This window comes from Podarcis bocagei, assembly GCF_964188305.1.
Source record: "Podarcis bocagei genome assembly, chromosome: 6".
Lineage (NCBI taxonomy): Eukaryota > Metazoa > Chordata > Lepidosauria > Squamata > Lacertidae > Podarcis > Podarcis bocagei.
This window is the reverse complement of record NC_138130.1, coordinates 83786265-83811019: the sequence shown is the minus strand read 5'-3', so window position 1 is coordinate 83811019 and position 24755 is coordinate 83786265. Positions and strand designations below refer to the sequence as shown.

Below are 24755 nucleotides of genomic sequence, written 5' to 3'. Positions count from 1 at the left end.
CCCACCCATCTGGCTGGGTTTCCCTAGCCACTCTGGGTGGCTTCCAACAAAACACTAAAATACAATAACCTATTAAACATTAAAAGCTTCCCTAAACTTTTAAACTGAAACTGGATTGGCGAGGAGTCCTTCGAAGAGCAGACTGCCCCCCATAAGGTAGAATCCATGATCAACCATTTCTTTACTATCTGGTGGTTCCTGGTGTATTCAGCTACACCTGGACTAGCCAACATGATGACCTCCGAAATTTTGGGCCAGAGCTCCCATCATCCCTGCCCTTTGGCCGTGCTGGTTGAAGCTAATGGGGACCGTAGTCCAAAACCTTAGCACTACATTGGCAATCCCTGTGCCACATAAACTTCGGTTGTGTTCTTTCTTTGGTGTTCAACAGGTTGTGGGTGTTTATTCAACACTCCCCTTCTTGCCCCTGGTCTGAACTTGTAGGCTTCCAGCGTTCTAAAAATCACAGTGCCTATTTATTTCCCCATATTAGTTGGAAAAGCCAACAAACACACTTGCTGTATCTCTCGCAAAGGTAAAGAAAAAGCCCAGGGATGTGAATGCAGACGTTCTCCAATTACTGTTCTTCATTGAGGGAGCCACAAAAACACTATTAAATCACAGTAACAGCATTACTAATTCGATTTCCTGTACATAAACAATCTTCCCCGGGCTTTGAAGAGTTTAACTGAAGGTACAAATAGGTTCAAATTGCAATAATTCAGCTGAAAGCATAAGGCTAATCCATCTTCCTTATAAATCAGTGACACAGAAGTTAATTAAAATGTAAACAATGGGTTGCATTGTTGCTGAAAGCTCTAGAGAAGGAAGCTCTGAAATTCTTTCTGTAATGGCTTTTACCTGACTGTTCTCACCACTGTGGGCGAGGTTAAGTACAAGATCACATTACCAAACTCGTCCTTTCTTCCCCTTTAAATGAAATACAATTTTCGGTTCATCTGACAACAGCATGGCAAACTGTAATCAAAGAGATGAAATGCCTTTGGTGATTCCCCCACCCGCTGCCAGCAGATTATCCTGCCTTAAATTTGCTTCCAAATAGCTTTATTAAATAAATATCAACAAATTGGTTAATTTGGGGGAGATTACTAATTAGATAAGCAACAGCACATAACAACCCCTCCAAAAAGCATTGCAGATTCTTTCTCTCTCTCTTTTTAAAAAAAGTTATATTCTATTAAATTTCCAAAAAATTCAAACAAGCATTCCAATACATAATAGATTTTTCTTTTGTCGACTTCCCATCCCATTTTCCATGGTGCTTTTATTTATTTATCCCCCTTGCTGCACCCTATCTTCCCTCTCTTATATCATAACAACAATACAATAATTTCTAAATCCTTCTGTGGCTCACAGTTCAAATCCTGCTCACGAATTCATCATACTATAATATTTCTTTATATAGTTCAAAAAAGTCTTCCCTCATTCCATAAAGCAGTCATCATTAAGTTCTCTTGTTTTAGCTGTAAACTTTGCTGATTTTAATTGTCTTGCAGATTCTTAAAGACTAAAGGTGTTTTGGCTTCATCAGATGCATGAAGTGTTAATATCACTGGCCGGCCTGCCTATCTATCTATCTATCTATCTATCTATCTATCTATCTATCATCTATCTATCTATCTATCTATCTATCTATCTATCATCTACAGCTACACACTGCAGTATTAATAAAAAATATAAACAGTGGGGCCAAAAAGTCATGAAACGCAAGAGGTATCTTTACGCAAAATTGTACAAGATAAGCACAGTGGCCATTCACAACTGCAGTAATTGCTGCTATCTTCCTAGATTAATTTAACACTTGCAATGGACAGGAAAACCTTGATTTTAATTGAGTCCTGAGTTCCTGAAAGATCACTTAGATCATCTGGGGAAATTCTCCATATGACCCTACACCATACAGAATACCACAGAGCAGTAACACGAAAACAGGCCTTTTCTGCTGCTGCCCTTGTGGAATGCCTCCCTGTACACCATGTGGGAAGCAACAGCCTACAGCTGCTTCAGGTGTAAAGAAATATCTTTTTGCTGAGGTTTCCCCTGACCTGTAAGAGATCGGACCTCATTTTACATATTTGAATCTTCTGAATTTCTGTTTTATTCGCTCTAGTATGCTTTCATGTGTTTTTATATACCCGTTTTATTGATTTAAGGTTATGCTGTCGATTTTGCCTTAACGTTTTAATCGTATTTACATATTGTACACCACCAAGAGATTTTTTTGGGAATATTAAGTGGTATATAAATGATTTTAAATAAAGTAAAACAAATGCTGGGAAATCAAATTTACTGATAGGGCCTAGTGTCATAAATCTTAATTCAGTGCTACAGTCTCCCTTTGAATTCCCACCCAGCCACCCAAAGAATGTTGATTTCCAGTTGAGCATCAGAATGCCCTGGGAGATTTCAGTGTTCTGCTACTGAACAGAAGTAGAGAGCTGGAGCTGGTATGCTAGCTTCCCAGCAGGAGGCCCACTGTTGTTTACTAGGAAAGGGAGGGATAAGGAGGTCAGTGCAGTGCAAACGCATTGCCACAGGCAATCTGGCACTCCCTTCCAGGGCATTTGCAATGTACCAGCCTCCTTGCCACCTAGCCCCCCCCCCTTCCTGGTAAGCAACAATGACTTCCCTACCAAGAAGCTAGTGTAGCATCTCTGCTCCACCTGGTGAGCTGCTCCTTTGTGTTAGATATACAGCCATTCATTCTTCTATACTGACATCAATGTATTTGTTCCAGGTAAGAACTGCAAAAGGACGTTGTCGGCAGGTGACGACAGGCATAACTGAAGATGAAGAGGTGAGTGGTATGACAGACGTTATGTGGTCCTGTAATCATGTTGCTTGGGTTTTATATATTGCAGAATTAAGTTTTGCTCGCTATAGAAAAGAGTTTTAGGCCAATACATGGTGTAAAAGCCTTGAGCTTAGCATGCTGATACTGAATATTATTGCTTTATTTCGTCATTTGGAAACTGCTAATCATATGACGTTTCATAGCAGTGTGCTAGTAAAAAATCATTCCCTGGAAAAGACCCTGATGTTGGGAAAGATGGAGGGCACAAGGAGAAGGGGACGACAGAGGACGAGATGGTTGGACAGTGTTCTTGAAGCCACAAACATGAGTCTGACCAAGCTGCGGGAGGCAGTGGAAGACAGGAGTGCCTGGTGTGCTCTGGTCCATGGGGTCACGAAGAGTCAGACACAACTAAACGACTAAACAACAACAAACAACAAGTAAAAAATCATAGAATTGGAGAGTTGGAAGGGGCCCCAAGGGCTCATCTAGTCCAACCCCCTGCAATGAAGGAATCTCCACTAAAGCATCCATGACAGATGTGTTAGCATTCCTGCTCCGTGATTACAGTCATGGGATTGTTGTCTTTCACATGACAGTGTATGTTTTGATTCCACAAAGTGGGAAGTGACGGAGACAGGATGTTTGTGTTACTGTGTTCTGTGAAATGGGACTATTGTCCTTTGTTCATTCTCTTTGCTGTCTGGTGATAGAGAGAGAGGGAGCCATGTTGCAGTGCTCCTTGTGTGTTTATATGTAAATAAAGTAGATTAGCTAAAATGCTGAGTTGCTGAGGTCTGTTACACAAGCTGCAAAGACTCTGCGGATCCCTAGGTGTGCCAGTGTCGGATGGCATCGGTCGCTGTGATGTTCAGGCAGAAGAAAGCTTTTGAAGCTCCTGAACGATTGACCAGGAGGGAGGGAACATATCAGTCGGGCATGTGTCTCTGCCAGGGTCCTACTCAAGAGTAGGATGAGCTCCTGACAAGATGGCCATCCAAACTCGAGTCCACAACTTCCCAAGGGAGTCCATTCCACTGTCAAACAGTTCTGTTCAGAACGTTCTTTCTGATGTTTAGTCGGAATCTCCTTTCTTGTAACTTGAAGCCATTGGTTGAGGTCCTACCCTCCAGAACAGGAGAAATCCTGTTTTTGCTGCTCTTGGAGGAAGCAAAGATGTGCCAGAAGATGGAGCAGAAATCCTGGCATTGCGAGCCTTGGGGGCGGGGATACCTGCCAACCTATTCCCATCCCTTTATTTTGACCACAAGTTCTGTAAATAGCACACCTTGTAACTGAACATGCACCCCAAATATTCATGAAAGTTGCATGAGCTTGAAGGGAAAAGGATAAACCACCGAGGTAAAAGCAGTGCACCACCAATTGCCAGCACATGCAAGCAAGTGAGAGCCTATCTGTGGCTTGCCTCCTCCATGGTGTGCAGCTTGCTGAATTATTTGGATCACCTCATGTAACCTGCCGCACCGAAAAACCATTAGAGCAAGAAAAACTCCTGTATACCACCGTTGCTACGCATCTCATATAAAAGAGGAAAAGAAAAACAAAACAAAAGTTTGTTCCATGTACAGTACTTCTCCTGCTGCTCTGGCAGTTGCATTTATCTCCCAATGTTGCCATTATATGTGAAAAAGTCAGGCTTGCGGTATTTTTCTCTCACCCCTCACCCCAGCAACAAAACATGTCATTATGTCCAGGAATGGGTAGGGCTTTTGCAAATGAACTTTCTCTCTCTTTTTTTGCAAACTGTCCGGCCTCACCGTTTGCTTATTGCGGCTCTAACTCACAGTGACCTTGTAAAGCACATGAAGTATGGAGATGTGGCTAAATAAATAAATAAATAAAAAGCAATAATAATAATGCATTACTGTAATTAAAGGCCATATTAAGTTGGAAAAGAAAGGAAGAAAAGGTTCGGCAAATGCATGGACCAAATACTAACATCTTCTCTCTGAGGAAGGATTCTAGGTTAAATAAACAAAAGAGACCTCTTGGCTTCAATATCTCCTCTCTTGGTCAACAATGATGAATCTTCCCAATATAGTGCTTGCTGATTGAAAGCAAATGAGCCTACACTCTATATCCCAGCCCACCTATGTTTGCAGAGGTGACTAATGTTTCTCCTGGAGTTGAAGATGAAAACCTTGAAGAACAGCTAGTGAGAGCAAGGGATGGAGAAGGAATGTTTTCTTATACAATGGATTTGGCGGTTCCTACACAACTGAGCTTTGGCCACATCCCTTGTCCATAAAGTGACGAAGGCTACCAAATTTCAGAATGATAGCTGTAGTGGTTCTGTCACTAAGGCACCTATGACACACACCCCAAATCCATGTGGAAAACAAATATGGTTTTTAATTCCTCCCTCAAATCATTGTAATTGGAGTGCCCTGGGAAAATATTTCACTGTGATTGAAAGCTAGACCTGCTCATGAAAAGGAAATGTTCCCTCCTCTTTCCACAGCTTTCCTCTCAAACTCTGGACATTTCCACAGTTAGCTTGGTTTAATTTCTCTTGCGTGTGGGATATAAAGCTGTCAGTCAAGTCCAACATTCTGAGAGGACTAACTGCCTCTATGTGGCAGGCAGTTTTGTCAGTTGGTCAGTTGGTCGGTTGCTGCAAGGAGTGTTAACTGGTAACTGCTCGGATGCAGTCTTCTCATGACTCACTACGATCTAGTATATAGTTTACCTGTTATGTAATCTAAGCCTGCCTTCAGGAACAACTCTGTAAACCAGAATGAATCTGATAGTAAAGTAAAGGTAAAGGTAAAGGTAAAGGACCTCTGACCATTAGGTCCAGTCGCGGACGACTCTGGGGTTGCGGCGCTCATCTCGCTTTATTGGCCAAGGGAGCCGGCGTACAGCTTCCGAGTCATGTGGCCAGCATGACTAAGCTGCTTCTGGCGAACCAGAGCAGTGCACAAAAACACCGTTTACCTTCCCGCCGGAGCGGTACCTATTTATCTACTTGCACTTTGATGTGCTTTCGAACTGCTAGGTTGGCAGGAGCAGGGACTGAGGAACGGGAGCTCACCCCGTCGCGGGGATTTGAACCACCAACCTTCTGATCGGCAAGCCCTAGGCTCTGTGGTTTAGACCACAGTGCCACCCGCGTCCCTGATAGTAAAGTAGTTTATGTTAATATGATTCAGATTCATGTGTGTTTTCTTTAAGAGGGACAGAAAGGGATTATCAGCCAGGAAGGTATCATTATTGACAGGACTCAAACAAGTAAGCAACCCGCTTGTCGCTTCATAAACTCAAACGGGATCATTTAAACTCTGCTAAATTATATAAACGTTCTCACAGTGCACAGGGGGAGAGGGTCAGGATGAACAGCCATGGGGTGGGGTTTTTTTTGACAGCTGAGACCATAGAGCCTCTCGGAAGCTGAGTGAGTCCCTGATCTGCCTAGTGATGCCTTGGACTATCCAACTCAGAAGTGTGAGCACCTTCCCCAAATCATTCCATTTCATCTTGTCATTTGGGGTGCACACAGATCTAATGCAGTGGAGGGAAGTTTCTTGCCGGTGCCCAGGGTGGGCACACTGGGACCGTGGGGTGGGGTGCACTGTGAGGGCGGGGCAAGCTGCCAGAGCGAACCCCGTCCACTGGAGCCAAGTGGGGCCGTGTGTGGCGCCTGCCCAGCTGTGCAATGGGAAGCCCTGCCGGCCAACTCACGGTGCCCTGCGAGCCCAGAACCATTTTTCAAGACTCGCAAAAGTGGCGTGGGGCTGGCAGGGCACATGCCTGTTGTCCCTTTCATGCAACAGTTCACAATGCCCTGCCAACCCCACGTGAGAAGCAGGCAACAGCTCACAGTGCTCTAATTCCCCCCATTACATTTTACACTACTGTTCTGCCCAATTATATATTGTATATTTTTTCTTACATTTTTGCTTTTACTTCTAAACTGCCTTGAGAAGCCCTTTTGCTCTGAAAGGCAGTGTAAAAACGTTTTAAATAACAACACCGTCCAATGCTGTTCCCCAAAATTGTCTGGATAGGTAGCAAAAGAAGGATCTCTGTAAAACAATGCCCCTGCTGCCAACTCCTTCAACAGGCCCAGATTTAGATTTTCTACCACATCAACAGCTGCAGCGATGTAATTCTACCATTATTAATTATGGATTGTGGCTGAGGGTACGACAAAGAGCGAACACTTTCTCACACTGCAGATTATTCATACACATTGAGGTCCTTCAGATAAATTGGAACAGCAAGTAAGAGGGACCACCTGCATTTACAAGGTCCTCCTCTGTTTTCTCCATTTTCAGAATTGAATAAAACCTCTCCTCTGTTTTTCTTAGATTTTGAGAATTTTTATTGTCTTTTATAGTTGGTTTTAATCATTGACTGTCCTGAATGTTGCATAAGCTCTATTTTTTTAATTCACAAAATTTATATACTGCTTAATGGTAAAAAACAAAACAAAAAACCAAACCAAACCCTCAGAGTGGTTTACAAAAATCATAAAATAATGAATTTATCAGAAAAAAATCAGTTAAAATCAGCTATTTAAAACATTTAAAATAATTAAAATCAGTGATAAGCTAAAAACCAGATTAAAACACATGGCAACATTCTAAATGTTTGGAAAGGCAAAAGTTTTTTGCAGGTGCTCAGAAGAAGAGTACAGTGGTACCTTGGGTTGAGAACTTAATTCGTTCTGGAGGTCCGTTCTTAACCTGAAACTGTTCTTAACCTGAGGTACCACTTTAGCTAATGGGGCCTCCTCTGCTGCTACCATGATGTGGCGGTGGCGGCGTGATTTTTGTTCTCATCCTTAAGCAAAGTTCTTAACCTGAGGTACTATTTCTGGGTTAGCGGAGTCTGTAACCTGAAGCGTCTGTAACCTGAAGCGTCTGTAACCCGAGGTACCACTGTACAGCGAAGGTGCCTGCCTGATGCCAATAAGCACAGAGTTTCGAAGTGTGGGTGCTGCCGCACGAAAACATTGATTTCTTATGGAGGGTGATGGGGGGGGCAATATTGCGCATGTTACGTCAGGACCTCACCTCCTCCTGCTGCCACCACTGGTGGGACGCTGCTCTGACCCTCCTTTCCCTCCATGGCAGCATCAGCAGAAGGAGCCGGCCGCTAGAGCCACACTGTGCTCGGCTCCTTGCTTCACATCTGTGCCAAATATTTGGGGGGGGGCAGAAGGACTCAGCCCCAGGCGATGGCACCCCTGGTTTCTTACAAATGCAGAATAAATTTTATGTGGCACCTGTAACAGTACTAGTTCTGCACTAGGAGGACAGAATACAAATGTTTGATTAAATATAGAAGAGAAGAAGACTTTGGATTTGATATCCCAGTTTATCACTACCCTAAGGAGTCTCAAAGTGGCTAACAATCTCCTTTACCCTTCCTCCCCCACAACAAACACTCTGTGAGGTGAGTGGGGCTGAGAGACGTCAGAGAAGTGTGACTGGCCCAAGGTCACCAGCAGCTGCATGTGGAGGAGCGGGGAAGCGAACCTGGTTCACCAGATTACAAGTCCACCACTCTTAGCCACTACACCACACTGGCTCTCTTCAAACATTTTTGAAATTCGTACAGTAAGCACTCAAAGGGGATGTGGTAGTAGGAATGAGTCTGCTTCCTTTGGCCACCTTGTGCCCTCTTTGACTTGAAACATCAGAGTTCTAAAGTGTGCTGGGAGCCTCCATGGTTCTAGAAGGCTCCTTATTTCACACAGACACCCTCCAACCCCCAGGGGTGGGGGGATGAAAGAAACAAAGAGGAGGCCAGAGCTATCATACTCAGTTCCGGCACCTCTCAGGTGGGCACCATTGCCATTGTAAGAGCACAAGGGAGGTGTTCATGGTGAGTTGCAGCACCTCGTTTTCTAGAAAAATAGCACTACTTGCCCGCACCCCCACCCCGCATGTTTACTGTACACTGTTCCAGAATGCCTGAAGAGGGTTATAAATAAATATGAACAAGTAAATTGTCCTTCTGCTTAAGTGGAGAGTTCTCCAAAAGAAGAAAATAAATGGTTTGGGAAGGGAAGGAACTGTTCTATACAAAGTGTGGGGTTCATTTGCTTTTACAAAGCAGCCTCGCTTAGAAAAGAGCATTTCATCAAAACCCAGCCTGTCTCTGGAGGCCTCGTGACATTCTTCAGCAATGCAGAAAGTGAAAAATCAGATGCCAGTCAGAATGTGCGCATGGAAGCCAGTTTCCATAATAAAGTACTTGATCTTCTCAAATAAAAAGCAAAAATCCCGATATGTCTCTATAGGAATAAACTGGCAAGGAACAACAAATAATATATTACAAGAATTGTTTTCTCCTTTAGTCTAGACAAGAGAAGGTGTGATGACCTTTGCTGCTTCTGCCAACACCAACAGTTTACGTCGCAGCTGGAAGGACGGTCCTAGCTAATGGGGAGTCCAGTGGCTTGTCAGCCCAACAATCCACTCGGGACACTATTTCAAGCTGTCCTTTGGCATTTGGAGATGCGAAGGCCTTTTGTGCTGGCCTTTTGTGGGTTCATTTGTTGTGTCCAAATGAGGAAGGCTGGCAGAATGTGAAAATTTATATAAATGAGGGCATTGTGTGTTCAAAAGAAGAGAGGTACGTTTGATCTTAGCTGTTACTGATTTACCTTTTCCTCACGATAACATTCATTAAGCAGGATAAGGTAATGCCGCTGAGTCCCCTTTATATTGTCAACAGTTAAAATATAGGCATCATATAAGGTGTAACATCAGTCATGTCTCAAGGCAACATCCCCCCTCCCACCTAACCATGATTTGAAACTTGTTCTGCACCAGGCGTTTTCTTTGAACATACAGTCCCTCCTCTCTGTTTCTAGATATTTGCGGCTTCGCTCAAATATACACAGCAAGAAATGTTTACTTCGTGTCACATCAGGGATTCTGGAGCTTGTTTTGGTATGCTCAGAGTCTGAGGCTAAGATCTAGCTTGGAGAGCCACTTGGAACCACAGCTTTGGTCTAAGCCTCCTTTAAAGCCATCCGAATTTGTGACTATCACTAGTTCTTATTCCACTATTGTCACTAGGCACTGTGTGAAGAATTTTGTCCATCCCGAATCTTCTGACATTCAGCTTCACTGGATGTTCCCAATATTATGTGAGAGGGAGAATTTTTTTAATCCATTTTCTCCACAACATGCATAATTCTACACATCTCTCTCACTCCCCTCCCCAATAGCCACCTTTCTTTAAACAAGAAAGCCCCAAATCTTACATCCTTTACTTGTAGGGGAGTCACTTCATCCCTTTTAATATTTTGGTTGCCCTTTTCTGAACATTTTCTGGCTCTAGAATCTCCTATTTTAAGTGAGGTGACCAGAATTGTACACAGTATTCCTAGTGCAGTCATTCCATAGATTTGTATAAAGGAGTTTTATTTCCATTTTATTTCCTAATAGGTCCCAGTGTAGAATTCACCTTTATTCACAGATACCACAGTCTGGTCACTCACCACCAGTTCAGATCCTATAAGCGTCCATGTAATATATATATATATATATTGCCCCAACATACATCACTTGCTTAACACTTGCTTACAGGTCAAGTGGTCACAATTTACCCCACTGTGGTGAGATTTTTGTGTGTTTCTATTAAAATTAAAATTATTGTTATCAGAATTACAGTGATTTTAAAATTTGCATCTATAAATATAAATTAACATATGCAATTTGTATGCAAATCAGTGTGCCCCTCTCTTTTTGGGGGATCATAGAATCTTAGAGCTGGAAGAGGACCAAGGGTCATCTAGTCTAACCCCCCTGCTATGCAGGAACCTCAGCTAAAGTATCCATAACGGATGGCTGCCCAACATCTGCTTTAAAACTCCCAAGGAAGGAGAGTCCACCACCTCCTGAGGGAGACTGTTCCACTGTTAAACAGCTCTTATTGCCAGAAAGTTTTTCTGTATATTTTGTTCATTTTGGCAGTGTGTAAATGGTCAACCTACTTAGTTTTGGGCTAAGTAGACATTATTTTGTAAAATTACCAATGGATTTCTATGCTAATTTTAAACTTGGAAGGCCTTCTTACTTCACATATTGAAGACTTGAAGAGGGGTACAAACTTGTTGGTAAAAATGGGGTAGGTGGGTGCATTTTCTGAGTGTTCCTATAGCTTTTCTCCAGACTAAGTTTTATACAAGTTTGTTTGTTTTTTTTAAAAAAAGAAAGATTGGAAAGGGAGGAATATGTGCTGTACAAGGTGCTGAGATCATTCACATTTCAAATGCCAGTCAGACACACGGGAGGTGTTTGTTTTGGGAGATAATTAGATGGTGATGTAATTAGAAGCAGTGGCTGGTGCTAGGAAGCACAATCTTCTAGAGACAGGCATTTCTGCTAATTTGCTGCTGTTCAGGCTATTCAAATGGGAGCGGCCGCTAGGATAAGAACTAGGGGCCCAGGCTTAGGAGAAAACCTGCAGAAGAGAAAAACAGGTTGGGTGGCTGTTGCCCATGCATTTGCCAACTGCTTCTCATGTCCCTCGTGTTTTAAAGGCAGGGGGGTCTCTGTATTATAGTCACAGAAACCTGTGGCGAGATCAGGTACTCTGGGCTCACTCCCCTGTTCATCACCATGTCGTAGAAGAACTTCAAGCGACTGTAGCATGCTCTGCCTGGGCTGAAGCATCTCACTCCCAAAGTTCTCACTTGTTGTTTTGCTTATCAAATATACCACTCAACCTGATAATATACCGCTCAACCTGTTAATTTGGTGCTGACCTTTTGTTCAGCGCGGACACAGAGATCCAGCGCCGAGGGCCTTCTGGCAGTTCCCTAATTGCGAGAAGTGAGGTTACAGGGAACCAGACAGAGGGCCTTCTTGGTAGTGGCACCTACCCTGTGGAACGCCCTCCCATCAGATGTCAAGGAAATAAACAACTGTCGGACTTTTAGAAGACATCTGAAGGCACCCCTGTTTAGGGAAGTTTTTAATATTTAATACTGCATTGTTTTTAACACTCGATTGGAAGCCGCCCAGAGTGGCTGGGGAAACTCAGCCAGATGGGCGGGGTATAAATAATAAATTATTATTATTTTGATTATTATTATTTATCTGATGCTTAAAGTTCTGGGTGTATATATATGGCAGATCAATATGTTGATCTAGCCAGGCCTGAATGTAACTTTCCTCACAAGTTGGCCCTTTTAATTTGTTGGTGAATCCATAAATTGAAGAGTCAAGACTTTCTCCTCCCCATCCCCCGCACCCGGCTCCCTCTTCTTTCATTTCCCTGAGCTGTAAGTCCACCTGTCACCACTCCAGTAAAATTACTGGAATTTGTCTTTGCCTTTTCTCTGCCTTTCATGAATACCCTATTCATGCCATAATCACTTCCTATCTCATCTGCTTCAATTGCATTGCAAATATGGCCTTTCTTTCAAAATCCTTCCCTTCTAAGATATAAACTCCATCTCACTGGAGTATGAATGGCTGGATTCTGCCAAGAGAACTACTGAAAAGGGGAACAGAGGCTTCTCTTAGGAAAGTGTGGCGCACCAAGCAAAAGGTAGCCCACGAGCTTGCCAGGTATCCTTGCAACCCCATTTTTGTAATCATGGGTGAGGAATAAAAACAGAAGGTTCACCAAGCTCCTGAGAGGGTGCATACATGCCCAGTGGTTCTCTGCCCAAGATCTGCCCAAACCCTATCAGGTGGGTTGCTGTAGCCATGAGAGGGTTAAATTTAGAAACTCTTTATTTCTAAGAGCCATTGACAGGGAGAGCCAACTAATTCTAATTTTGTCCCCATACTCCCCCTTGGATTTGGATTTGATATCCCGCTTTATCACTACCCGAAGGAGTCTCAAAGCGGCTAACAATCTCCTTTCCCTTCCTCCCCCACAACAAACACTCTGTGAGGTGAGTGAGGCTGAGAGACTTCAGAGAAGTGTGACTAGCCCAAGGTCACCCAGCAGCTGCATGTGGAGGAGCAGGGAATCAAACCCAGTTCACCAGATTACGAGTCTACCGCTCTTAACCTCTACACTACACTGGCTCTCCCTTGGCCTGGTTGCAAGAAGGCAAGCAGGTGTAAATGGATAGGGGGTGCAGATTGAAGTTGGAGGGGCTGTGCCCCATTTGCCCTAATGGACAAGCATCCACTGGGGATCCCAAACGTTTTCCAAAGTACAAAAAATATTTAGGAAAAAACCCTTTGGGGAGGAGAAGGCCCCAAACAGCCCACTGGGGTCTCAAAGACCATGCAATGCTGCCTGGTACCATGAGTTAAAAGTAGACCACTGGAGAAGAAGCAGGAAGAGAGTTGGCTGGAACCCTGAACAGGTCCCCCTTGTATTTGTTAAAACAAAGCACTGCTTTTTGCAACCCACTTAAAGCAAACATGCTTCATAAAAACGACACATTGAGTTAGCTGAAATTTGCTTGGAATCCGTTTATGCCAACCCCGGCCTCCCTCCCTCATTCTCCTTTCCCCCCCGCTCTCCACAATCCCATAAGCAAAGGATCAACGTGTTGCATATCCTTAATGGGCATGACCACTGGAAGGATTAAGGTAAGGATCTTAACAGTCGTCAAAGTTCTGAACAAATGTTCATGTTTGCATTGTTCCCCCCATGTCTTCACCTCGTTTAACAGGAAAGGAGGGATTTTGTTTCTCCACTCTTACTATGCTCCTTCTATTTCCCAGAGACTGGCTGACTGCAACAGTGACTGACAGCTTGAGTCAGCAGTGCAGCTGGCTTTTAAGAACGGAGGTATGGAAGACAAGGCAGCTAACCCATGATGGCTACGTTTGACCACAATTGTTGGATTCAGGATGGTCTGAAAGCCATCTCCTGGGAATCACAAGGAGGGAGACTAGCCAGGGAGTGCTCCTGGGTCCACTGTCATTGCCAGAGCGTCAGGTGACCTCAGTGACTAGGAGTGCCTTCCACTAGCTTTGACATCTGTGGCCATTTCTGGACTGGGGTAGCCTGACCACTGTTGCCCATGCACTGATAACCTCCAGGCTGGATTTCTGCAATGCCACACCTTCCTGGTTTCCCTATCTTCCCAGGACAGTCCTGGTTTTACAGAAGCCATCTCCATTTCTGATTTGAACTCGGAATGTCCCACTTTTCCTTAGGACTTTTCATTGGAGAAATGTTGGAGGGTATGGAGTTATGTGACCCCTGAGACAAAGAAATAAGAAACTACACAACCTTTAGAAGACATCTGAAGGCAGTATTATGTTTTTTATATATGTTGGAAGCCACCCCGCGTGACTGGGGCAACCCAGTTACCGTATTTTTCACCCTATAGGACGCACATTTTCCCCTCCAAAAATGAAGGGGAAATGTGTGTGCGTCCTATGGGGCGAATGCAGACTTTCGCTGAAGCCTGGAGAGTGAGAGGGGTCGGTGTGCACCGACCCCTCTCGCTCTCCAGGCTTCAGGAAGCTCTGTGCAACCCTCGGGAGACCGGCTCCGAGGGTTGCGCAGAGCTGCCTGCAGTCCCGGGCTCAGCGCAACTCTGCGCGCCCCCCCAAAAAACTAGGTGCGTCCTATGGGCTGGTGCGTCCTATGGCCCGGGCTCAGCACAACTCTGCGCGCCCCCCCAAAAAAACTAGGTGCGTCCTATGGGCCGGTGCGTCCTATGGGGCGCAAAATACGGTAGATGGGCAGTTTGCAAATAATAAGATTAGTAGTAGTAGTATTGAATAAAAAGGTAAAGGTAAAGGACCCCTGTCAGTTAAGTCCAATCACAGATGACTCTGGGGTTGCGGCTCTCATCTTGCTTTACAGGCCGAGGGAGCCGGCGTTTGTCCACAGACAGTTTTTCCGGGTCATGTGGCCAGCATCACTAAGCCGCTTCTGTTGCAATGGAACACCAAAACCAGAGCAGCGCACTGAAACACCATTTACCTTCCCGCCGGAGCGGTACCTATTTATCTGCTTGCACTTTTTGGCGTGCTTTCGAACTACTAGGTTGGCAGGAGCTGAGTCTGAGCAACGGGAGCTCACCCCATCGTGGGGATTTGAATAGGACATCCCTATTTTCATCTGAGAAATGTTGGAAGGTATCCAATCTGCTTTATAAAAATATAATTAATTGATAATCACAGGCCAAGGACACATCATAGCTAGACAAAAGCCTTCAAGCAGGGTGTGGTGGGGAGTCATGCTTTTGAAGGATGTGCTGGGGAGAGTGGGCATGATTTTGGAGGAGTTCTGAGGGCCAGGTAAGGGAGGTCAGGAGGCCTTGGGTTCTAGGGTCTCCCACCCATGCCTTGCAACACTGAATTTGCCTCTGATTTTGTAGAGAATGGAGAGGAAAAAGAGGCACCTTAGCCCTTCTTTGGGAATTCCAAAAACGTAAAAGGTTAAAAAGAAAAAAGAATTCTGTGTGTTTTGGTGGCATCAGTTTTATCTTCATCTTCTACACTCTTTGCAGGTGGGTGTATTGCCAAATTATATACATAGTTTACTTTCCATAAGGATTTCTTAAAGGGGGGGAAATTGGCTTAACATTTGTTTACAGTTTGCAAAAACTATTTTAGTGATTCATTTTGGCTGGGAGGTGAAAACAAATCAAAGATATAACAGTGCTATAAATTCTCTAAGTGAAATATAATTTGAAGGAAGAGTGCAATTGCTAAAAATTCACTCCAGGTCAAATATACAATTTGTTGATTAGGAGGTTGAACAAATGCTTTTGATATTTTTTTTTCAAAGGGAAGAGATGGTTTCATTTTAGTTCATATTTATTATATGGTATGTTCCAAAGCACAACTAGCAATTTCCTGACCTTCCAGCTGCTCTGTCTGTGATCCTGGGACACACCTGCAGATCACAGAGTCACAATTGCTGTAACCTAGTTTTGTTTTGTTTTGTTTTGTTTTGTTCTCACATGCCATCTAGGTCTAGAGGCTTCCAGTGATTTTCTTCCAAAGCACAGAGAAGAATTCTATGTATCTCAAAGCTATTTTAAAACAATTCATTTTGTTCCCACCATCAAGGCATCAACAATACTTTGAATCATCTATGAGCCAGAAGACTGAATTTTTAAACATTTTATTAGCACCCGCTATCCCAGTTTTCAAATCACATTATCATTGTTGATGCTTGTGCTCAGGATACTGTTAAAGTTGTTCAGTGGAATCCCTGAGCTGGGCCTTGTGTATGAGCTTTACATGTCAAGAATGAGTTTCAAAGCTTTACCGCAGAACAGTCTAAAAACTATTTACATATAAACATTGCGTGGACAAAATAACAAAGCAACACGTTGCAAACTATCAATGTGGCTCAGTCCTTTATGGAATTCTTTGTCCGAGAGAGAGATTATAGCTTGTTCATCATTGCAAAGCTTCTCTGCTACTGCTGCTACTAGCCTTCTCTGACTTCTCAAGTTTCTTCACCTACTTTGAGAGCTGCAGCTCAGGTTTCCTGTGATGAGTCATCATCACACCAGCCTTCCGCTTTCACCCAGAGTGGAACCTTTCAGTTAAGGTAAATTTCGGTGATTATTATTTTTTAAGTATTTTAAATGTTTTGTTACAATTAACCAGAACAACTTTAACAAGCGTTGGAGTACTGATGTGGTCACACAAGACATTTCCATTTTTGAGTTCACACTTGTTGCAACTACGAATATTGAAGAAGTCTGATAAAAATGTAAGTGGGAGAAGAAATTGCTAATCTTTGCTTAGTTAAACCATCTATGGCCTTTTAAAGTGGTGGGTATTGTTTTGTTTGTTACTATGTTTTGTATTTTTTGTGTTTATATCTGAAACCATCCTGTGATCCTCGGAAGAAGGGCAGTGCAGAAATTCAACAAACAAACCAACAAATATCCACCTCATGTCTGGAACGGAAGTCAATCCAGTGAATATGATCAGTTGTTTTTGTTGTTTTCAATCTGCAAACGATATGCAATTGATTGCACACCCCATTTGCATCGTATTTCTTTGCATTTAAATGAATGGGGTGGCATAACACAATGGCAACATAATGTATATAATTTGCATAATTAATTACATAAATCATATGAGTTATATAATTCTGCTACAGTGGACAGTGAAACAAATAGTGTAGTTTTTGGTAGAAAACGAACTGCAGTGGTGGAGAAACAGTGTTGTATGTGATGAATACAGGGTGGAACGGGCAAGGGTGGCTTCTTGCATCCCTAGCTGCAACACATTAAAGCCTGAACGAATCTGTGAACTCAACACAAAGACCTCCATAGTGTCCCAGTCAATCCGTGCAGGTGGGCCTGGATGAGGGCAGAATGACATTATTATTCTTAAGTTATTACTTGCTTTACTCTTATGGGACAGTGGCCCACTCACCCTAATGGACACAATCCAGGGGGAAGAGGGAGAACTGCATGTGGTGTTGGTGCTGGTGGCAATTCAGTGGTCTCCATCACCCTTAGTTCCATTCTATAAGAACATAACAATATTACAGTGCAATTTGTCTTAGAGTTCTTTTGCTCTGGTAAACGGCATATGAAATTTGTTAAATGAAAAGTGCAGGGTGACTAAGTCCCATTGAGCTCTGTGAGGCATGCTCTCAGGTGTAAGTGGTGTGGAATTGCAGTCTCAAGCCCTTCTATATATTTGTGAGACTCACTTTCACGGCTTTTATGTTCTCCATTCCTTTTTGCCAAGTTTTGGAGGTGGTGAGCTATTTTTTGTTTTGTTTTGATACATTTGACACTAGAAGTCAAGATTTCCAGACACTCTTCCCTCAGTGCCAAAGGGTTAAAGAAGAAAGTTGGCTCCTTCAGTAGGTTTTTCCAAGTTTTTATTGCTCTCTGCTCCACATATCCAAAGGAGGGGGAAAAACCCCACCAAATCAAAATGTACCTATGTGGAGGTTTTCAGTTAGCTCTTTTCACCCTCATGGGTGCACAAGAGTACTCTGTGGGAGTACTTCACTGAAGACCTGCTGCTGTTGCTGTTGCTGTTGATATTGCTATTATTATTATTAGTAGTAGTAGTCATTTGATGGCTACCTTGATTTTCTTTTAAGTCTTAATTTCTCTTTCTAGCACAATGCCATTTTCATGGCCAACCTTATGAATCAATATGAAGTAAGCCATTTCAGGTGGAAGCTTCTAGAAGGGTAGCCATCTTGCTGCCTCTACCTGTGTGTGCCATTAAAAAAAAATGAATTCCACTCACATGTTGAGTGGGATCCCAATGAACCACAAGTCCATGTTGCTTCAGATGAAACAGTTAAAACAGGCAGTGTCCTGCTTGGCTTCATTTCTTGACAATAGTGAAAAAATGATGTAGAAGTTGGATATAAATCCATAAGTGACCTAAAGGCAGGGATGGAGAACCTGTGGCTCTCCTTATGTCACTGGTCTGCAACTCCCACCAGCCTCAGCCAGGATATTGGACGCAGTATGCTTCTGAATACCAGTTGCTGGGACAATCAGTGGCCCCAAGGTCACCCACAAAGCTTCACGGCCGATTGGGGATTTTAGCCTCCATTATCTCAAGCTGAACAATCCACATGCTATATACAGTTCTAACTCCCCCAGTTTCATGAAAACAGACTTTCCAAAACTGTATATAATGTGTGCATGCACTTCAATGGTGTATGTCACCGCTGCAGGATATTTTAATACCGTTTGAGCTCTTACATGTTCAAATCCAGCATTAGAATATTTTAAAAAAATTAATGGCTATTGTTTTAACCTTGTGATTTTTCTCTGCCGTTAGGAAGAAAATGAAATTGTATCTGCTGAGATTCATTGCAGAGGGTAGTGTTTTAATAACACAGCGTTTCTTTACCCCCCCCTTCTTCTCCTCCTTTTCATTTGAAAATCTCTCAAGATTCAGGGGGCGAAAAACCACTGACTTAATATATGTGCAAATTACTCATAGCATTCACATCCCTTGCTCCTACAAAGCTGCTCTGATGACGCTATTAAATGAAGGGCATATGGCAACCCTTTCGGCCTTCCTGGTTAATTGGAAAATGATTCAGTAACTATTTAATATAATCTTGTTACTGTTACTAGGGAAAGGGTAGTTTCACCAGCAATTGTGACTTTAGTTCCCAGAAGGTTAGTTCTTTTGTACCTCTTCCCTCCACCCAAGGAAAATTCCTGAACTTCAGCCGATGCAGAGGAACACATCTACCAGCTGTGAGGCACATGTAGGATTACAGCAGGATAGGCCTGGAAAAGCTCGAATTCACAAGTATGGTAAACCATACTCAGCATGGTATCTTATTTATTGGGAACTTTACAAAACACTTTCATCATAATTCCTTTCAAAGACAGACTGAGCATGGCATGCCTTCTTTATGCATTCCTTATTACATTATAATCACAAGCTGTCTTAGTGAAACATAATACTATAAGCCTAAATTTTGAAGGAATGGTGAACAAAGCATTATTTTTTTTTAACATTGTAAATTAGCTGCTCTTGTAATGAAATAATAGAAATAGCCTGAATCAAAAGTTGAAGAATATGATTATTGGGATCTCTTGTGAATATATGGTGGCTGTCAGGGGTGGGGTGGGGGGAACTCAACTACTTCTTGGATACATTTGAGAGCAAGGAAGCCTTGTTCATGCATGGTGCACGACACTAGCTATGAAAATAAGAATGCTTTAGTCACACAACAAAAGCTCATCACTCCAAATAGCCAGGGTTCTGATAAGCAAGAGTACCATTCACATAAGGGGTGAGAGACCACTAGCTCATAGGACAGAACTGGCCCATCAACCCTTTCTCAATAGCCCACCAAACTCCTGCCATTTACCTTGGCAACTTCCTGTACCTGCCACACCCCAATCTGCTCTGGAATTAAGGGATCTTTCCAGTAAAGCATGGGAGGAGACAGAGGGGTCTGCAAAGGGAATGGGGAATCAGTGAAAACCGTATCCTCACCACACATCCATTTACAATAGTCTTTGCTGGATCTAGGTTCCTGCATTCATGGGTTAGCAGTCAATAACACAACGTTCACCTTGATGAAATTGCTGCTGCTTGCCAAGTGGTTGCAGTAGCAACTGCCTAGGTAGCCACTTAAGTCTTCTGCTCCAAGACCTGAAGCAGCTTGAATGTGGCTGATTTGGGTCTTACCAAAGGTGCTCGCACAGCCATCATAGACAATAATAATACTTTATTATTTGTACTCCATCCGTCTGACTGAGTTTAATTTGACTGATTAAATTTAAGATGGATGTGAGAAACTGGTCCACAAACCAGGATTTATTTATTTTTTGCAGCAGAACCTTGCTCTGTAGGCTTTGTGTGCAGTCCAAACATATTGAAATTGGAGCAAGTGCATGGCATGTTATTTTATTTTATTAGCACATGTATATACCACTTTTCTTCCATCGTGGGACTCAAAGAAGTGAACATAGGGTTTCCAGGTGGTTCCCCCATCCAGCAACTGATCTGACCCAAACCTGTAAGGTAGCTGCATCATGTACTTAGACTATGTCCTGGGAAACCACGCATGAGCATCTCTGTGTTTATCCTGAAAAGGGTTGAGACTTGTGTCCAGCTGAACACACACAAAGCCCTCATAGGCGCTTGAAAAAAGTCCACTGTGTTGCTACCTCTGCTTCCTTCCTCCTGAAGGCAACGAAACTTGCCTTTGGGCAAATAAAAGGACTGGGCATGTGTGTCTTTTGGTGCCTTTTCACCATTCCAAAATTATTTCTCTTGTCATGTAAAAAGAAGTTGAAGACAGTCCTTGGGGAAAAAAATCTCACAGTTGTGGAATGAGAAATTATAGGCATTGGAACACATTGTGTGGATGGGCTTGTTTTATCCCTTCCAGTTTCTGATTCATAAGAAATGTTTTCATAACTTTTTTCATCCTTCTGTCTGAAATCATAAGGACTGGAATCAGACTTACAATGTTTTAACATCTATGCAATGGTTGAATAGCAATTGCCTATGTTGAATGGCAACTGCAGGAATTGGTATGAATGTGCACATTACTCATGATCCACAAAGCCTCAGGCCCTCCAGGGACCCAAGGAAGACTTGAGAGGGGGTGAGGCACTGGCTGCTGCAACCAAGAGGAACTTTCACCAACGCCATCCCTGATGGAAGATATGTCCCCACCAGTCCCCAGCACAATTTCCATCTCTTCAAGCTTGCAGAAGTCAGGAGATACAGAATGAGGCAGAGACCCACTAAAGAACATAGCCAGCTTGTTCAGAGAGGCAGTGACTAATGCAGAAGAGCACTTGCCTAAATTTAGAAGGCTTCAGGAGGCTTCAACTCTCTGCTGAGGCAACATTGCCTAAAACAGGGGAAAGAAAAGCTCTTGAGCTAATACACGTTCCCTTGGAGCTTTCCATGGTCCTGCTATGGTCTGCCTGAACCTGAATGCACCATGCTGCAGTTTCCTGAATCTGCCTTTACCTGATGTGATACTACAGATTGCGACATTACCTGGTGTGACCTTGTTCACTGAGACTCTATATAATAAGCTTCAGGCTTCTGCGTAGCAGGGTAACTTTGAGGAAACCTATGGTTGCATCAACATACTTTGTATATGTGGCATTTTAACATTGTGTACATGCGTATATGGGCACATGACAATAGGAAGTATGTTGAAATTGGCTTTCTTTTCTTTTTTTTGCCAGTATTTTATCAATGTACCGATCTCACTAGTAATTCAGAGGAAGAATAGAGATGGAGGAAATGGAAACTGCAGCCAATAACTTGTGCTCCAATCTAGGAATTACTATTAGAAATATTTCCAGTTAATTCCACGTGTGCATCCCCCAAGTTAAATTGGAGTACACTGGAGTGCAAAATGGGGGGATAGGAGAGTGAATCAGGAGAGCAGTAAAGGAAGAATGTAATGAATGGAATTCATTCATCCCCATTTTAACTGTAAGGCTTTTGGGAGCTAAGCTGGAGCTCTATCCCTTGAGCCACTTGGTCAATCCCAGTGGAATGAGCTGAAGGCAGAGAAAGAGAAGAGAAGCCTGCAGCTGGACAGAGCAGTCTCTGTTTAGAAGTATTTATAGGGGCAGAGAATATAACTTGATCAGCTCTCATCTAGAAGTCTGAAGAGCAGGCCTGGTATTAGCACATGGCAGTGTTGGGAGAGAGCCAGAACTGGGCTGTGATGTACAGACAAGTCTCTGCCTAATAGTTCTCATGCAACTAGTTGGAGACTTGCTGTGGTTCTAGTCCTCTCTGAGGAAAACCCATGGCTGACATGGCCAAAGCAGATTTTCATGCTTTTGTCTTGATCTACTTCTTCTCACTTAGATTTCTCCCTCTGTGATGTACCATTCATGCTAAGGGAGAGGGGGGAAGGATAACTAAATATATGGATAGAGACTATTTACACTTGCCAGTTAATAATGATGATGATGATGATGATGATGATGATGATGATGTGCTGCTAAAACAAAACAGACAGACAGATGGACAGATAGACATGCTTTTGAATTATGGTGGTGGAGGAGACTCTTGAGAGTCCCATGGACCGCAAGAAGATCAAACCTGTCCATTCTTAAGGAAATCAGCACTGAGTGCTCACTGGAAGGACAGATCCTGAAGCTGAGGCTCCAGTACTTTGGCCACCTCATGAGAAGAGAAGACTCCCTGGAAAAGACCCTGATGTTGGGAAAGATTGAGGGCACAAGGAGAAGGGGATGTCAGAGGACAAGATAGTTGGACAGTGTTCTCGAAGCTCCCAGCATGAGTTTGACCAAACTGCGGGAGGCAGTGGAAGACAGGAGTGCCTGGCGTGTTCTGGTCCATGGGGTCATGAAGAGTCGGACATGACTAAACGACCAAACAACAACAACAAGGGCAGGGAGAGCCAACATGGCATCCTCCAGATGTTTAGGACTCTGACTCCGACCAGCCCCAATATGTATGGCCAGTGCTCAGACGTGATGGGAGTTGTAGTCCAAAAAATCTGAGGGGCACTACATTGGATTTGCCTGAAGAAGAAAAGCAGGTACCATTAAGAACAGCAAATGGGGGGGGGGACGAGACCCTGTTTTTTATATCTAGTTTTACTGTTCATCGTGAGGCTTGTCTCTTGACAGGCATAAATCACATTTGCAGATTAAACTAATTTTCTGTGGCCTAAAAGGGCTTTTCTGGATCCAGTCATTACAATTTTAATTTAACCATTTCCATGTGTGGAGAAAACATGTCTCGGTGCAATGATGTAAAACTTTATTACAGCAATTGAGAAACTCATCTCCTCATGTTTCTTCTGCACTTTCATATGCCTTGGCTGCCGGGAGGTAACGTAAGGAACGTAAAATTTAATGATGCAGTGATCCATAATGATAACTTGCCCATAAGTCATGCAAAGAAGGCCTCAATGGGGAACAGCTGGTGTGAGAGAGCATCATCTCTTTCTAATTAATGCCTCAAAAAGGTGTACAGCTATGTTCATTAAGGAGTTCACCTGAATTCAGCAAACTGTAAAGCTGAAAGGTTGCCACTTGCCACATTATCATTAAGCTATAAGACCCCCTAAGGTCATTTGCTTAGATTCAATGCTACTTTTATTCAAGAAAATGTGTTTAGGGTGGATGGATCTCCTTGTTTCATGTCTGTTTTATGTTCACATTTCAGCCATAATTCCATTCTATTTCACCCCCCTGCAGATCACCTTTTTGAACTGTTCCTCTCATCGTAGCATTTAAATGCGCATTTTCCTTCAAAATGCAATTTAAATGTGTGCTTTTTCTCAAAATACGTATTTGTTTGCATAGTTTGGTATGTCTAAATTGCCAAGAGTTGTGTCACAACAGTCATAAAAGGGCAACATCTGTGGGATAGCTAAATTACAACCTGCAAAGGTAAAGGTAAAGGACCCCTGGACGGTTAAGTCCAGTCAAAGGCGACTATGGGGTGTGGTGCTCATCTTCCTTCAGGCCGAGGGAAGCTGGCGATTGTCCACAGACAGAAAGCTGAGTCATGTGGCCAGCATGACTAAACTGGTTCTGGTGCAACGGACACCATGCTGGAAGCCAGAGCACACAGAAATGCCGTTTACCTTCCCGCCACAGCGGTACCTATTTATCTACTTGCACTGGCATGCTTTTGAACTGCTAGGTTGGCAGAAGCTGGGACAGAGCTCACCACCGTTGAGTGGATTTGAACTGCTGACTTGCTGACTGGCAAACCCAAGAGGCTCTGTGGTTTAGACCACAGCACCACCCGCATCCCCTTACCTTTTACCTTTACAACCTGCACAATAGTTGAAGTGGTACAGTTCAGGATATTTCTTATAAGAACTCAATAATACCTAATTCACCAAGGATAGCTACAGGATAGCAATGTCCAAAGTCTTTTGCTTAAGGATTCTCAGGCTTATCTTTTAGCAGGAGCTGAAATTCAACTTGTAACATATTTCATTCATCCATTGCCATTCACAGATCTGGAAAAAAGGACTGTGGTCCAGACAATGGAATGGAATCAAGGACAACTGAAAAATGCTGAGATAAGATGAACATTAAAAAGAAGCAAATCTGATGGAATTTAAATAAAATGCTTTCATAGCAAACTTTTAAAAAAGAAGTACCGTATTTTTCGCCCTATAGGACACACTTTTGCCCCTCCCAAAATGAAGGGGAAATGTGTGTGCGTCCTATGGGGCGAATACAGGCTTTCGCTGAAGCCTGGAGAGCGAGAGGGGTCGGTGCGCACTGACCCCTCTCGCTCTCTTGGCTTCAAGGAAGCTCTGCGCAACCCTCGGGAGCCTGGCGCCAAGCCGCGCCGGGCTCCCAAAGGTTGCGCAGAGCTGCCGGCATTCCGAAGCCTCGGGCACGCTGAAGAGCGCACCCGGGCTTCACGCAGCTATCCGCAAGCCTGCGGAGACCGGTGCGGCTCCCTAGGCTTGCGGATAGCAGGCTGTTCTGGGGGCTGGGGTTGGGGGAAGCTCGGGCTTCCCCCGCGCCAGCCCCATGCCTGGGGGGGGGGAAATATTTTTTTTTCTTTATTTCCCC

At 43.4% G+C, this 24755-nt stretch overlaps 2 long non-coding RNA genes across 5 annotated transcripts; both read left to right on the top strand.

Annotated features, from left to right (window-relative positions):
* LOC308589156 lies at window positions 1–24311 on the top strand. 4 transcript variants are annotated; one of them, XR_014009106.1, is made up of 5 exons: window positions 1–156; window positions 2759–2818; window positions 9144–9421; window positions 13492–13708; window positions 15704–17799. It is a non-coding gene; the product is annotated as an uncharacterized lncRNA (long non-coding RNA). The 4 variants fall into 4 exon arrangements; XR_014009105.1 differs by lacking the exon at window positions 1–156 and adding an exon at window positions 24186–24311 and having other exon boundaries at window positions 1634–2818; window positions 15704–16291; XR_014009107.1 differs by lacking the exon at window positions 1–156 and having other exon boundaries at window positions 1634–2818.
* Window positions 14502–15291, top strand: LOC308589161. Its single transcript, XR_014009114.1, has 2 exons — window positions 14502–14862; window positions 15105–15291. It is a non-coding gene; the product is annotated as an uncharacterized lncRNA (long non-coding RNA).
* Window positions 24312–24755: the final 444 nt, after the last annotated feature.